The sequence below is a fragment of the Sinohyriopsis cumingii genome, chromosome 4 (assembly GCF_028554795.1).
Source record: "Sinohyriopsis cumingii isolate HCF-2022 chromosome 4, ASM2855479v2, whole genome shotgun sequence".
Taxonomy (NCBI): Eukaryota; Metazoa; Mollusca; class Bivalvia; order Unionida; family Unionidae; genus Sinohyriopsis; species Sinohyriopsis cumingii.
In genome coordinates, this window is record NC_142964.1 from 122,755,959 (window position 1) to 122,773,321 (window position 17,363).

At 35.5% G+C, this 17,363-nt stretch overlaps 2 long non-coding RNA genes across 3 annotated transcripts in view; one reads left to right on the forward strand and one right to left on the reverse strand.

The window, feature by feature from the left end:
* LOC149802030 (uncharacterized) overlaps window positions 1-17,363 on the reverse strand; it is a 219,439-nt gene that overhangs the window by 110,790 nt on the left and 91,286 nt on the right. The window lies entirely within an intron of this gene.
* Window positions 8,402-15,721, forward strand: LOC149802031 (uncharacterized). The gene is made up of 4 exons (XR_016420494.1): window positions 8,402-8,658; window positions 9,689-9,776; window positions 11,692-11,795; window positions 12,855-15,721. It is a non-coding gene; the product is annotated as an uncharacterized LOC149802031 (long non-coding RNA).

Below are 17,363 nucleotides of genomic sequence, written 5' to 3' on the forward strand. Positions count from 1 at the left end.
CTTTTCTTTGTGTGTATCTCACGCTGCAGGAACACTGTACGGAAGAGGCAATGGAGGAAAAAAAGCACGACAAGAGTCACCAAACGCCACAAGAATCTCTGATACACAATGAAAGTACTTTCACGGCTAATTCTGCCCAGTGCCTAATTCGGATAATTCTCTATTCCTAATTTTGTGTTAGCCACATTTGTAATTAGAGTAACGCTCTTTTCAAGTTCAAAAGTTTCCTATCCGTGACTATTTAAATGTTGTGTACAAAATTTAATTAAACACTCCTAATAATTATCACAAAAAAAATAAATATAAGGCCTAATTGAACAAGGTAAAATTTAGAGCCAAAGTAAAATGTTCAAGAAGTTTTGACAGATGCCCAGAAGGATCACATATGAATACCAATTTAGCTTTATTCAAACAGGTTTCTAGCCAAATATTATAACCCTAATATGACAACTTGATGATTATCCCTGAAATGGGCTGTTTTTATGGCGGTATAATATATCCTCCATTGCTGATATCTTCTACGCAGTTCATCACACTTCGTGAATGGTCGTACTTTGATTCCAGAAAATGGTCCATTCCAAATCACTCAGTGAATTGTTCGTCTGGATATAAAGTAACTGTAGTAGACAATTAAACAGTAAGTGCTCATGATGCGCACTCCAAACTGCCACTGTACTGGTTTCGACTTTCGCAACCTGAGCGACCACCAGGATAAGTATTTCACGGAATTGACGAAACGACTAGCCACCTTCTTGTCGTCAATTACTGATTGGAGCCCCATTTCCGTCAGTTCGTTTCCGACGCCTTCCTCTATTTTAGTATCTCATACCAAAAACAATGTAGTTCATATAACACCTGTCCTCAGGCTCCAACTGGTTGTAAAACTCTTACCTAAGGCCTGTAATGCAGGTAAAGGTAATGGGTGCAATAGCTGGTAACTTATATGGTACCGCGGATCCGTCTGCTATTTCTTACTCAATCTTGAGTGTGCCAGCTCTGCTGGATTCATGAGACCATAACGAGTCTTACTTACTTATGCTTGCATTTACTTGGCTTTAGCCCATTTGAGCTTGTGCGACGGGTTTATGCTATTTATTTGTTCGTGGGGGATGGGGGGATTAGAGCCACACCACACATGCGTTTATGATTACAAACAATGCTATTAAATTATGTCCGGTTTCAGGACAATTAAGCGCCATGGGACATACATTTTCCGATGACAAGGAATTTAACTTTATACATGCTAATCCTGATATTGTCTGTATTGCATTAAGACGTTAGGTGGGGATTAATACCCCAACAAAGACGTCACCCACGTTACTTGCGTACACGCTTTTCGGGGCGTTTGATTCATGACAAGTGAGAATCAACCCACACATCTTGTCTTTGGTGTCCAGACCGGGAAAAGGTGAAAAGGACTCGGCTGATGGCTATATTGTCGTGCGGTAAATTAAGTAATGCCAGGGAAATACTAAGTCATATTCTGCCTAGTTTTATTAAAGAGTGTTTCCGATTGCCATTTTAGTGTGAGCCACTTTTGTTGTTGTTGTTGTTGCTGCAGGGTTTCACGCCATTTTTCACCACACGATAGGCTATACATGGCGGCCAGTATTAATGGTGGAGGAAGAACCCGGGAAAACTCCGGAAAGAACCACCGACCCACGAGAAGCTACTGGCAAGCTTTCTCACATACCCACATTAGCCAGATCCGAAACTCGAACCCACGCAGACAGAGGTGAGATGGCAGTGATCCGTAACGGAAAGCGCTTTAGACCACTCAGCCACTCGGAGCCGCTGCCACGTTTGTAATTAGTTACAATTTTCCTACACATATAATTTAGAATTCGGTGCACAGAGTGTGTTCCTAAATATCCGAAATTCTAAATAAAGTCTGAACGTTTAATTGTGTAATTGAATGTGTAAGGTAGTACAGGTAGTTTTTAATTTTGAAAGGTGAATCAAAGGAACATGACTGTTATGAAGAGGTATTATCGAGTCGGATTTTCAAGCCATAGTGAAATCCCTTAATAAGAGGCAATTTGTTATTAGCCCTAAAATGGGCTGAGGTTACACCTCAGCTTGCGGAAACAGGAACGGTTGAATATTTTCAGGAATGATGAATCTTTCCCTCGTCCGATATTTGTTACCCGTTGGAGTGACGAAGTCACCCCGCACCAAGCGGTCACAAAGATGATGCGTTTGTATCGGTTTGGTCTTTTCTCCGTGAAATTTGAGCAGCTCATTGATGATCAGTACTACAATTGGGAATGGGCAGTCATGGAACTGTTGTCCCAGGGTCTGATGTTCTGAACAATATTCGATGCCTCCTCAAATTTCCTGTTCAGACGTCCGTCATGGCAGTTCTTCCGAAGTTGCTGCATTTCAGGAATGCCACACAAGGTCTCTTTGGAAATTCCCGTCTGCTCAAAAAGTGTTCTGCATCTCATTATTGTTTGGCTCTGTCCGATTTCCGCATGCTCTTTCATGATCTTTTCCATTCTGTGTTATCTTTCTCCCTGCCTAAATCGACCCAATGCCATGGGCAAAGAACATTTATTATTGTGAATTGTTAATTTGGACCATATTGCATTTGGTACTGAAAATTTCGTCCACCAACAACACATTTATGCATCCGCTGCCTCTAGGACGTGAAAAGTGGGTCATCAGGTATTGCATTGTTGAACGTGTAAAATGTTTGTCGATAATTTTACAAGTTGTTATTCTGCTGGTGTACTAAATTCTATACAGACAGAAGACTTCAAAATGTCATGAGTCGGGGAGAATCTCAAACAATCTCCCCTTTAGCTAGGCATTGTCGTTTCAATATTTGTAACAACGCATCCCACGAATCTGTAATGAAATATATTGCTTTCTCGGTGGAATGTTTGACTCGAACTCTTTAAAATTCAACGTGTAAGTCACTTTGATCGTCTCTCGAATGTGATAACACGTTTTCGTTTTCTGGAACTACTATATGAATTTATTTCTTGTGGATCTTGATTCTGATGTACTTGTGACAAAGAAGTAGAGGGTGTTGGTTCAGACTGACTTACGTCATCATCGAAATCATTGGCATGTACTTGTTCTAACACTTTCAGCTAGCGCATGAGGCAACAACGAGCTTCGTCGTTGGCTCCTGGTTTCATTTTTCTTCTGGTTTCTCACTGATATAATATGATCGTTTCATCTTAATTTCAAAATTTGATTTGACTGATTTTTTTTTTCTTCACACTTGCGTTCTATAAATATAGAAAGAGATTCCCATTCTAAGAGTGTGTATTAATTTAGCTTTCAGACTATTAAGGAGATGGAAGAGACAAAACAGTTCGACCTTTTCGCCAGAGATCGACGTATACTTCAGAGAAGACTCAGAACCCCAAATGTTGAAATAAACGTCAAGATACTTGATGTACCTTTCAAGAGAAAAATACTGGGCTCCAGAATGACCATAAAGTCAACGCAAAGGTAAGACAGGATACAAGAGAAACAATAGGAAAAAAGCCTGCTATTGTTGGCAGAACATTTTTGTCAGAGTATCAAAGGAAAATTAGAATAAGCAACAGGAGCATTCTGAGACAAAGATCCATACCCTTCAAGAAATGCAAGAAGGCCATCAACTAGAAGGCAGTAACACAGATGATCATTGTATAACATATTGGCACAGGTGATTGTTGTTTAGACATACTGGCACAGTTGACTGTTTTATTAGCATTTTGACTCAGATGATTGGTGGATGAACATATTGACACTGATAATTGTTGTATATGAATATTGACACAGATGATTATTGAATACAAATACTGACACAGATGATTGGTGTTTAGACATATTAATATAGATGATTGTTGTATAAACATATTGACACAAATGATTATTGTATAAGGATATTGACACAGATCTTTGTTGTATAAGCACATTGACACAGATGATTGTTGTATAAACATACTGACACCGATGATTTTGTTGTATACACAACTTAACGTAATTTCGTTGATGAATCCGCTTGTTTCCTTTATTACAGTCGATATCTCTAGTGCACTTTTAATGTTTCTCTTTTGTATTGCTTGCTTTTACGAGGAACAATTTTTGAAAATTGTCTCCAGATGTAATTATTCCGATATTATTTTCAGTATGAAATATCCTATTTTATTTCCTTCGAATAAAGACTGGCTTTAATTTAAAGCAGAGTTTGGATGGAAGGTCATGGTGAACGACCAATGTCCCTCTCTTTTGCACAAAAGAGCATTGTATTTAGCTTTAAAATATTTTTATTATAAGGATGGCTTTTCTTGGCTCAGAACTAAATAACGGCCATAGAACAATTAAACTCGTTCTAACTGCATACATCATGGCGTGCTAAAACAACCCAGGCGAATTTAATCACGGAGAGCGCGACATCCTGGTCAGTATGAGATGAATTGCTGCAGGAGCAATGACATTATTTCAAATCATTTTGTTGGTTGGTTTGTTGTTTAATGGTATTTTCTTTAGCTATGTAGTGTCAAGGAATTGGAAGCAAAATGCGCTTCGCAATAACTCGCTCAGTCAGCAGTGCTATGTCAAATTGTTGGAAAAGGCATCATCAGTGACTGTCTTGGGAGCGAATCGAACTCGGCGCTTGCGCGTCCGGCTCTCAATCAGTTGAGTTCCATTAAAAAAGAAAAACAAACCGGTTGATAGTACCTATTAAAGAGTTCGACATGATGACAACAATGAGATTTCGATCACCTACGTGATATCCTGAGATACAGACTTTTGCGACACCTTACATACATTAAAATTAGGCTACCGTTTCATTTTCAATATAAAATAAGTTTCTACCTAAAATAACTTCAGTTGTAGCTAATTCAGATTCACAAATTTGGTGGGACAATATCACTTGACAAAACTAATTAACAGAGTTTAAAAACTGACAATAATATAATATTATATAATAGCTATTACAAATTTAATATTGTGACTATTTTCGCTTTTGCAACCCGATGCAGTGAACTTTTCTTGTCAAAATGAGCGACTGATTGTTGATCTTAAGCCATATATAGATCTATTACATGCTGTTTATTTTCTCCGTTAACTTTTCCATCAGAATCGTGCTGTATTTTTCCATATTTTTATACTCCACGACACGCGTGTATAATAATAGAATCGTGCAGTATTTTTCCATATTTTTATACTCCACGACACGCGTGTATAATAATAGAATCGTGCAGTATTTTTCCATATTTTTATACTCCACGACACGCGTGTATAATAATAGAATCGTGCAGCATTTTTCCATATTTTTATACTCCACGACACGCGTGTCTAATAGTAACATCGGGTAGTAGGACTACTTTGTAAACAATATATTCTCTTTTTTTGTACAAGCTTTACCTTTTAGTTTATTGGGTTCGCTTGTGGATGAACTAAACAAGCAGTTTCGTCCTTTTCAAAGTAGATATGATAAAGCTAACGATGTGGACGAGTTAACTTGGTCACAAATGAAACTTTCAATCAAGCAAGCAAACAAACGTGATATTCGCAATGTCAAGAACAATGTGAGAGACGCAGTAGTTGAAAATACAATTCTGATAATTTAAACAGTTATTTAGGAGACATATGTATAACCTTTCCCAAATAGAACGGTTCAGACTATAAACAGTACTCTCTAGGGTTTATAATAATAGTTGAGAAAAGCATGTTGAGGCCCCGGGTTACGGCATAACTAACAGAGACGAACAATTTTACAAGTCAGTCAAAATACTAAATTCAAGAAAAAATGCAACTGAAGGTTTTTGTAGGAAACTAAGAGCCTCAGCCAATAAGCCAAGCCGACGAAACAGTATTATTTCCACTGGCTAAATGGACTGTCACGCAACAGCTGCTTTGCAATTGTCCCCCATTTAACTATTTTGATGCAACGTTAGGCTAGCGATAGAAGATATATACTGTATGATACAGGTCATAGCTGGGCTCACTCCAACTGCGATCATGCAAGTGATACGTGTCTTCTTTAGCTGGTAATAAGAATAGTAATAAATATACTTAAATTTATTCACCTTGAATTTCTTCCAAATGTACTTTCTGAGTTTGGCAAATCCGAATGACATAACCTGTATCATGGACAAGCTGAAACACACCGAACTAGTACTGTAATTTCGACTACATTTCCAACTGAAATCACCTTCTCCTTACTGCGTTTAAATGACCCAGTAAATCCTGCCATCACGAAGCAGAACAGGAGACTTGAGTTGGATTAACAGAAAAGCAAAATGCACCCATTCCTTACCAACTATAAAAGGTTTTGCATTCAAAATATGACTAGAACCATACTTTATTTAAACTGATGTCCAGCGAAGTTCATAGGGCGCTGGACGATGCCATGTACACATTAATATTGTTACTGTGTATTGATGAATCTACAGCTGTGTATTTATTTTGACATACAGCATAAATTCAATTTGCTTTGTTTCTTGCAGTGTATTTCTTTATTATTGAGCCTGAGGCAGGAACAAGAAATGAGTTTATTGGGATGCTTACTGCAATTTGAATCAAACAAATATGATCTCGTTTTATTTCCTGACTAATAATGCTGTTACGGGGTACAAAAGTTGCAAACAATAACATCCAACACAAAGTATATTCCCAGCCAATTTTTAATGTTCACCCAAGCTAGGGCTCAAGACGACTGCTCTTTACAGAGAACAATTCTTTAGTTTTACCCAAGGGCAATAGTTTATCAAAACAACAGTGATGACAACTGCAGACTCCAACTCCAATGGGTCAGAATCTTTATCAGTATCAGATGTGAACTAGGTAGAATTTGTTTCTAACATTACCATATCTGACCGCTTAAAATCTATTAAACTAAAACTATCATGTACACCACTGTCTCTTGTCTTAATGATAATCAATATTTATACAAATAAATTAGAGGGAAATGTTAAGCATTAATATGACGGCAACAAATGCACACCCAAAAGTGAAGCAGTATTACTTAGACAAAATCTCGTTTATATTTTCGCATACAAGTGCAATAACGTATAAATCTGATTCAATTATTATTATCCACGTTCCATGCGTGAGAATTACTGTTCCCCTTTCACTTTTTAAGCACATTCATCATCTCCACCATGTCAATAAATAGACACATGTATTATTTACTCAAAGGTAGCAGCGACTGCTAAATGTAAATAAGGGTCATCAACAAGGCACTGTTATCATATCTTTCTGAAGAAGACGAAGTTCTCAATAAAATGACATTCTATTTAATTGACAGATAAATATTAAATAAAACTTGGTTGTACTTTACAAATTTGAATGTTTAAGTCCTGCAACATTCTTTCAAAATTGGTTGCCAGTTTTGTGTTATTCCCTGAAGAAATGTCTGATGCAATGGCATCGAGATTCTTAGATTTCTTTACGTGTTATATACAGTAAGTTATAACCTTCATCTTCAAACGTAAAGTGGTTTTATACACGAGATCTGGCATGCGCTAGCGATAGCATCAAATGTACAGATGCAAGTATTTCAAATCAGAGTGTCAGAATTTCATGGACTTATACAATTTATTTTAGCATTTAGTTTCGCATTTAGCATTTTAGCATTGTCTTATCCCTACTAATTAAAAACAAATACACTGAGCTAATCTTAATTATATATTTTAGTGTTGTCGTATAATAAACACACACGCTGGTCAAAGCCTCTATTATAATTATGAATAGTTAACATTGCAATCAATTAATTATGGCACTATAATCGGCATATATCCTTCTTCGTATGTGATATCAAGTGTTGGTTTTATGCTGAAGTCATGATGTATTTGTATCACTTCTGAACACTGTTGATTTCATTACAATTTAGCACTTTGCTATAATGTATGTTGTGAAAATATGAACGAATGTGTTTTCTTTTCTTTTCTTCTTCGGATTAATACTGCACGACTTTTGGTGGTGAGGTATTAATGCAAGAAAACGTGTTCATATATTTTCCCATACAAAAGCAGTAACCTTTTTATTAGATACTCATTGTCATATTCTACCTTAGGATTAATTATACAAAATGCACTATTATAAACAAAGCAATTGGATTTATGTTGTATTCCAGAATAAATACATAACCCTACATTTATCAATATATATTAACAATATTAATGCTTAAATAGCACCACCCAGCGACCTTTCAACTTCGTCGCGCGTTCGAAATTAGCTTTGAAAAAAAAATGTTTTGGTATACTTAAAATAGAAATTTTCAGTCATATTGTGAATGAATGCGCATTGCAACAACTGTTTGTCAATTCTACTTAGTTATGTTTGTTATAGACTGGATTTATTAGCTTTGTCAGTTCCAGACGAAGTACATGTGATTTGAGCAGAGAGCCACGAATCATGACTCAGCTGCATGTTGGTTTCTATTCTGTCAATGAATGTTTTGAATCACAATGTCAGAAAATAGGAACTCGGTCAATTGAAATTATCAAAAAGACGCTATGGAGTATCACGTTCATTCATTCTGAGTACAGTAAAGAGAATGTGATTGCAGTTGGAAATGTAGTTGAAATTTTAGTACAATTTCGCTGTGTGTAGTCAAGTTTTAGAACCCATGACATAGCTCATGCAATTCGGATTTGCAGAACTAATTAAGAAAGGACCGTTTGAGGAAATTCAAGATGCAAAAATGTAAGTATAGTTTTTGCCATTCTAAGACCAGCTAAAGAAGACATGTTATGCCTTGTCAGTTCCATGCTCTTTGTAAGGACCCAAGCTATATTATGACATGGTAGGTAAAACGTTAACGAGGAAAATTGCAAAGCAGCTGGCCTGTGACAGTCCATTCAGCTAGAGAAAATATGAATTCTTCGTTGCCTTGGCTTATTGACTCCGAGACCATTACTTTTCCACCAAAAACTTTAGTTTCATTTTATTCTCGGATTTTGTACTTTGATTTATGTGATGTGTTCTTGTACATGTAGAAGAGGGGTGCAAGTTATTGTCAGAAAGAAAGTGAATGAAAACACAGGGTTCTGTATTCTTAACTTGTTTGATGAGATTGTAAAATTAGATGTGCATACACCAGCCTACTCTTTCCGACATCGATAGAGTCGAGAGGAAGATAAGAGAGTGAAAAGACAGAATTCCCTAGGTCAGTCGTGCAAATATTATAAAGTCAAAGTATATGACTACATAATTAAAACAAAGCAAGCGTTGTATTTGATGTTGGCCACTTTCGTGACTTTGTATTGAACATAAATGATATTAGTGAACCAAAAATTTCCTATGTATTTACAGCATAACCTAACTATTTGGACAAAGTCTATAGAGTAAACGTGCTAAGAAATTGAACAATGAGACATAGCGTATAATACAGAAATTTTTTGAGGCTGCCACCGCCATAAACAGAAATACAGCAAATAGAGCTTGCTGCATTTCGGAATTTTACTTTGATTTATAAAATGGTTCGACTCTGGTAGATATGCAACAGCCCATGGACTCGATATGCTTTTCTATGCAGCCTTAAATCAGCTGCAGGTGTGTTTCTGTTCTGTCATTGATTGTTTGGAATCATAATTTGTGGGAAAACATTAATTATTTCAATTGAAATTATCAGAAAAACGCTATCGAATATCATGTACATTTCATTTTGAGTGTATGAAAGGAGAAAATGAGAGCAGTTGGAAAAGTAATCAAAATTACGGTACAATTTTTGCAGTGAGATTTGGAACTCATGGCATAGGTCATGCAATTCGGATTTACAGAACTTAGAAAGTACATCTTGAGAAAAGTCAAGACGCAAAAATGTAAGTATATTTTTTGCTATTCTTATTACCAGATAAAGAAGATATGTATATACCTTACCACTTACAATCTCTTTATACGGACTAAGGATCCCAGCTATGTACATGACCTGTCCGGTTGGGGCCCCGAGTGGCCGAGTGGTCTAAAGCGCTCACCGTTACGGATCACTGCCATCTCACCTCTGTCTGCGTGGGTTTGAGTCTCGGGTTCGGCCTATGTGGGTATGTGAGAAAGCTTACCAGTAGCTTCTCGTGGGTCGGTGGTTCTTTCCGGGGTTTTCCCGGATTCTTCCTCTTCCATTAATATTGGCCGCCATGTATAGCCTATCGTGTGCTGAAAAATGGCGTTAAACCCGACAACAACAACAACCTGTCCGGTTTATATTGCTAGTCCAAATCCAAAACATTGTATCAAAAAAGTTAACGCGGAAAATTGTAAACCAGCTGCTTTGTGAGTCCATTTAGCCTTCGGAAATAAACATTGTTTGTCGTCTTGCTTATTGGGTTTGAGGCTCTTACTTTTCTTTGCATTGTTTACGAATTTAGTTCTTTGATTTATAAAACGGTACGTCTCTGATAGATATGTGATAGCACTTTGCTTTTATATGATAGTTTATAGACCCCAGAGAACATCTAATCATCGTATGAACCATTCTATTGGCGAAGCGTTACGAATATTTCTTCTAAACATCTGTTTAAATGATCAGAAAGGTATTTTCAATGTTGCGTTTCTCACGTTTGATGTGGGCATTGCAGATATCAGGTACATTCGTTTGAGTCTTTGAAAGTTTAAGTTGTGACTAAGTAAACTCGTCGACATCGTTAAGTTTATCATTCTTACTTTAAGATTGACGAAACAGCTTCTTTATTTCATCCACAAACAAATCTTATAAAAGCTAACTGGTCTGCTACATAAACCTATATTGTTTACAATGTAAGTAGTTCCTTATACACGAAACGTATTTTAAACACATGCGTAGTGCGATATGATGCCCTTCAGTATGGAAAAATACTGTATAATTATGACAATGTAAAACTAACGGAGAAAAAAATGAGCATATAATATTTTTTTTTACTTCGTTGCCATGAGAATATTATTGGGAACGCGAAGTAACAGTTCCCTTTATTTCACCGGTATTATGTTACGCTATAAGCTAGTAAGGGTGAATGGAATTTAATAGTAGAGAAATTTAGTTTGATATTGTTTTTCTAATACAGTCACACAAAGATTGAGAAAATCAGATTTTAAGTTATTACATGTTCTAAGTTATTACATGACATTTTTTGGAATTCAATCAACTTTGTGCAGATTAACTCTTTGATATCTTTATTTGGTTTGGAGCATATAATAAACGAAACTATTGGATTCGCAGCGAACAACTATTGCGCATTTTTTTATGTGATACGTGTAATTTGTTTTTGTATTATTGATGTTGTTGGGATGCTAAAAAACCATTAATCTTTGTCATTTTCAACCGAGCTTTGGTCGACGGTAAGAACTCGTTACTGATACTTTTATATACTGAAAAAGTCGTTGATAATGATTGATATAAGCCTACATCAAAATGGTATCATTTTACAAGAACCTAATTTTTTTGCAAGGATTCGTAAACCCAGTGTGTTGGGTCTGCCGAATTGGAAAGGAAGAAAGGATATCCAATATTTTTTGTTTTGATTTGTTTTGCTAAAAAGAAATATGTTCAGAGAGTATTTCCGGTGTTAATTTAGTAGTATTTGCTTTTGGGATATAAACCGTGTACATTCGGAACAATCGCAAAAAAATGCAGTTGTAATACAGAAATACTTTAAACTTGAGAAAGGCCAGTTTCATCGTTTGTGACATTAGGCTCAAAATTCAAGATTAAAATACATGTAAACACATATATTGTTTCTTTATATCTTGTGAAACTCTTCACAGGAATTGCTTCGAAGAACCAACACATATAGATACAGTGATTGATACACTCGGCCACACATTGAAATTTATCTGAGAGACCGTACTGTCCTCGTTACACATCGAAGGTAAGTATCATTGGAATTATAGTAATTGGCTCCTTCTGGTCAACTTGAAATTTAAGTCGAAAAAATCAAATGTATTTGAATGTTTACTAATTGAGAAGTTGAATACGTTGTAACCATTTTGATGACGATTCTTTCCATCGGAAATATAAAACCAGAAACGTATGTGAGTTGTGTTTTATATATGGTCGTTGAAACATTCCGATCTCTATCTCTAAAGCCAAGCATTAAGCCTTTGTTTTTCTTTCGGGATAAAGTCATTTTGTTAATTTCATGGCACAATAAAGGATGTAGAAATGTAGTAAATGTTCAGAGAGGACTTAGCTTCAGCTTGTGTTAATTGTTAAGAGAGGCATTGACTTCAGCTAGGTATTAATTGTTCAGAGAGGCCTTAGTTTCAGCTTGATATTAATTGTTTATAGAGGCCTTAGCTTCAGTTTGTGTTAATTGTTTAGAGAGGTCTTTGCTTCAGCTTGATATTAATTGTTCAGAGAGGCATTGACTTCAGCTAGGTATTAATTGTTCAGAGAGGCCTTAGTTTCAGCTTGATATTAATTGTTTAGAGAGGCCTTAGCAACAGCTTGTGTTAATTGTTTAGAGAGGCCTTAGCTTCAGCTTGATATTAATTGTTCAGAGAGATCTTTGCTTCAGTTTGATACTAATTGGTCATATATGTTTTATGTTCAGCTTGATATTAATTGTTCAGAGAGGTCTTAGCTTCAACTTGATATTAATTGTTTATAGAGGCCTTAGCTTCAGCTTGTGTTAATTGTTTATAGAGGTCTTTCCTTCAGCTTGATATTAATTGGTCAGAGAGGCATTGACTTCAGCTAGGTATTAATTGTTCAGAGAGGCCTTAGTTTCAGCTTGATTTTAATTGTTTAGAGAGGCCTTAGCAACAGCTTGTGTTAATTGTTTAGAGAGGCCTTAGCTTCAGCTTGTGTTAATTGTTTAGAGAGGCCTTAGCTTCAGCTTGATATTAATTGTTCACAGAGATATTTGCTTCAGTTACTCACCATTGTTCAAGTCAGTAAAATACGAACTATACTTCCCTTTATACAGACGGTTCGAAAACTGGAGAAAACATTGGAACTGCCATTGCCACATCACATGGCATCATCTCAGGCCAGTAAGCGGATAAAGATACACTGTTTACTGCAAACCTGTAGTCATACCACTAGCTCTGAACTACACTGAAACCTCTTAAAAAGTACATTTCATCATGTTTACGGATTTCCTTTCCGCATTAAAAACCCTTGCAATATTTGAAGTTCGACAACCCGTTAATAGCAGAGAAACAGGATGTATTCATGAAATCTGGGGAAAGTAGTTTGTACAGTTAGTTGCCTAGTCACAATGGGCATAAAGGGTAATGAAAATACAGTCACCTGTATCCAAAATGAAGATTCCATATACCGACTTCAAATAATGTATAAACGAGCATGTTCCTCATACTTGGTGGATTAAAGACTCCGCAAGCAAACTTAAGAAGATCAAAGTCGGAGTGACAAAGCGGTACTGGGACGATCACGACACACATACGGGGCTTTTGCATACCTCGTGAAGGGTAAACCTCGACCAGAGCGCATCCTGTGACAGTGTAAGCTAAGAGTGGAATACATTCTTATTGAGTGCGTCAGCTTCTACCTTGTGAGACAGGTATTTTGAGACAGGTACCGTGTGAGACAGGTATTTTGAGACAGGTACCGTGTGAGACAGGTATTTTGAGACAGGTACCGTGTGAGACAGGTATTTTGAGGTGAACTGCAGTTAGAAACTGTATGTTGATATACCACCAGATAAACTTTTTTGAGAGTTTATTTAACATACTTTGATCATATATTGTAAGGATTTTATATGCTGCTTTTATCTTTTTATGTACATTTTCAGAATTGTAACGTCTTTACAATTTACACAGAATCTTTTGATACTTGATGCTTACCTTTCCAAAGAATAAAACATCCAATCGATATCAGAGTGCAAACATACGTTGATGTTGGATCACAAACCTATAAAGTTTGAAGCGACGTAATTTTATCCTTTAAAATGAGTTAAATTATACTAACGCGGGCTTTAAGTACAATCCAATAACGTTATACTTTAAGAGCGTGTTTTGGTATTTACACTTGGTTTCCCCTTGGTGGCATTTCTTGTGTAAGAAATCGACGTCCTCTAAGTGGAAGAATAAACCGAGTCAGCTTTACAGTAAAACATGTGCATAATTGTATTCCTTAATTGACGGATGAGGATAAGATTTGTGCTAATACGAATCGTTAACACGTCTTAGAACTAGACCCCAGAGATGCATCCTTCCCTGGAAGAATATATATATATATGTACATTATCTTGTTTCTTTTTCTTAACTCATGTAATGACTGGCAGGTTGTCAGCCCGGGAGTGATTTTACCATCTACAGAAGACGCTTCCTCTTCCGGAATAGCTTACTCGAATCAAGTAGTGGTAAGTTTTATAACCATGACCTAATGTACAAATGGTTTCCATTTATGCGTAATAAATTGCCCGATGATGTTGTAAAAGTATAGATTACATTTATTCATTATGAAAACTAGATTTTGCATTACATCTGGAATACTCTCACTTGACTGCGTAGAAGAATAGGCAGAACAGGGTAACAACGGAGAAGGAATTAACATTCTATGGTTATATTTTGGCAAACTTTTATAACTGCTGTATGTCTATGAGACATTAGGGAGCTGTACTGACTCCAACAAACATGCGTAAATTTGCGTAAATAGACATTGTTCTTTGAATATCATATTAGATTATTCAAAATCGAATTTCTGCACAATGTAATGTGTGCCTCTACGGACAAAATATTGTGAATTTATAAAAGCAAAATATTTTATTTCTTATAACAGCAGTCATCAGCAGTCATCATCGTTTACCATTAGTCCTTTAAGGCAGAACAGTGCTTCTAATATGTTTGTCAGTTGTACTGTATTATGTTTCAAAGAATGAATGAACGAGAAAGTATGCGCTATCACTGACGACAATATGAAACAGTGTGAATTTAATATTAAAAGCTCTGTAGAAAAATGATATTCGTTTTAATTTTCTATTTTTGACAGATGGAACAAATTACGCTCTGTCATACACAATTTTATTCTTAACAGTCTCAGAAGCATTCTGTAGTTTTGTACGTGTGTCTATAATTGTATATAAAGACGTCCATGTTTTTGTTATGCGTAAACTGCATTTTATATTTTAAATTAGTTATATGGAGTATGGGGTCCAAAATACAGAATTCCTATTTTATGTCATCTTGTGCAAAGTTATTTTTATAGGATAACTATTTTAATCAATAATTTAATAATTTGAGATCATAATTGATTCAGGTTATCCTCATATTCGCAAGACGTATGTGCTCGATATCGTGTGGAATTGTAATGGGGGAAAAAAACGATCGTAATAAACACAATTGTAATGAAATAATGATACGTACAGGTCCTGCATAAACTGTGCCCAATGTTCACCAGAAATCAGCTTGCTTGGGCGGCATGGTCCTACTTACTGATCGGTTTGATTCCATTGCATTTTGAAAAGTGGAATTGTATCACTATCATCAATGTTTTACAGAAATGATAAGTCGACCATTCGTTCGAGTAGCGTCCCCTGGGTGTGTTTGAGTACTTCGCTTGCTATGAATTGCTTTCCGTGCATTTTAATTTCTTCTTCATCTACCGATTCCAAAGAATTTTGCTACGCCACAAGATAATATTGGCAATGTAGAACAATTATGTATTGAAAAGCTTGCAGATGAAATATTGAAGCCATTTAATTAAAGCGTTTGAAACGTGTAATGTGTATTAAGTTTTGGCTTTATGATCTTGAACAGAGAAACAGAAAAGAGCGTAACCCAACAAATTTTTAAGATTCAACAAATAATTTATCTCCCTAGACTAGAAAGTGAAAATTTAAAATAAGCATACAGTTCTTATACCACTTGTTGAGGCTTGAATAAACAGTAACACAAGAAAGAGTGAAAACAACAAGCTTTTAAAAACAATAATTTATTTCCCTGGAAAAATTCTGTAAAAATGAAAAAGATATGAACTTACGGTTTTATAGAATCAAATCCAAAAATGATCCAAAAATAATCCGAGAATAAAATTTTAGTAGTCCTAATAACAAAATGTTATACTGACTTCACGTTCAAATCTCGACGAAGAATCCAAGATGCTGCAATATGTAGTGTTAAAGTCTACAGTTCATTGTAGAAATAAGAATTATCACTCCGGTTTCTGACAGGTGAATAAATATTTATAAAAAACTGTTCTTGTTTCACAATATTACACGAGCACATGTATTTTCCAGAAAAATATCAGAATTAATCCTTCTGAATCCAAGTAATTATAAATAACTCCAAACAGCATAACATACAACGAACACTTTAACGACACAACTTCTACTCAGACTAATTCTCCAAAACATGGGTTATCTGGGCTTTCTAAAACGTAAACAAGGGTCACGTGATCATCTTCTGGAAGTTTAAAGAAGGAACTACTTGTTACAGATCACGTTTTCTCAGTGTGACCCTGACGAAAACCAATCATTTTTACTCTAAGAAATAAAAAATAAAAAATTGTTTATATCTTAAAGACAAAGTCCCATCATGACCTTGGAAGCAACCAATCATTTTAAAATAAAATAGGACTTGCTTATGAAGCTTGCTACAAATTTTGAAACAAGGTCAGGATTTAGATCAACACCTGGTATTTATAAACTAACAGTCAAGGTCAAACTATTTTCTAAAAACAAGTATCATCTCTAGTGAATAAATTTACATTACAATATCATGTAATGAAAAATAGAAATTTTTAAAACTGACAAACAATTAAATTGAAATAAATATATATCAAATCAGATATAATTATATCAAATATACATAACACAGCATTGTTAATTAAACCCCAAAATACTCCTAAAAGTCAAAATGTATAGAGTTCTAAATGAATTCCATTCTTGTTCTGAATAAATCCAATATTGAACATACTGATGTGCCACTAGCCATGAATGTGATAATTCGGCAACAGTCCTGATGTATCAGTATGATATAATCCCTAAAGACCTTGAAGGAATTCACAGTAATCCCCCAAAATGATATTATTGAGCACTTTGTAATTACAGTGAATAATTAAAATAAATACATCCTCTCAAATAAAACTGAATAAACAATAAGACTGATTCCACCTTGATTGGTAAGGTAGGAGTGAGAAATACAATCAAGCTTAATAGGATAACCTAAGATATAATTTAAGAACCAGGTTGATGGTCATTTTGTCATATAATTCATTTCCAGAATATTCTAAGTTGTAGGTCTCTTACACTGGCAGAAAGTGTGTTGCAAATGATCACTGTCGTTTCGATAAAGAATGAGTTGCAAATGATCTTAAATCATCATTCTATGAAACCTGTTTGGTGTTTTGTTTTGCCACAATAGATCTAATACATTCATTGACCTGACACTCACTGTCGCTTCAATAGAACTTGGTATAAAGTACGTTGCGAACTGTCCAGTGTTAATGCTGTTTGGAATACATTTGGTTCTTC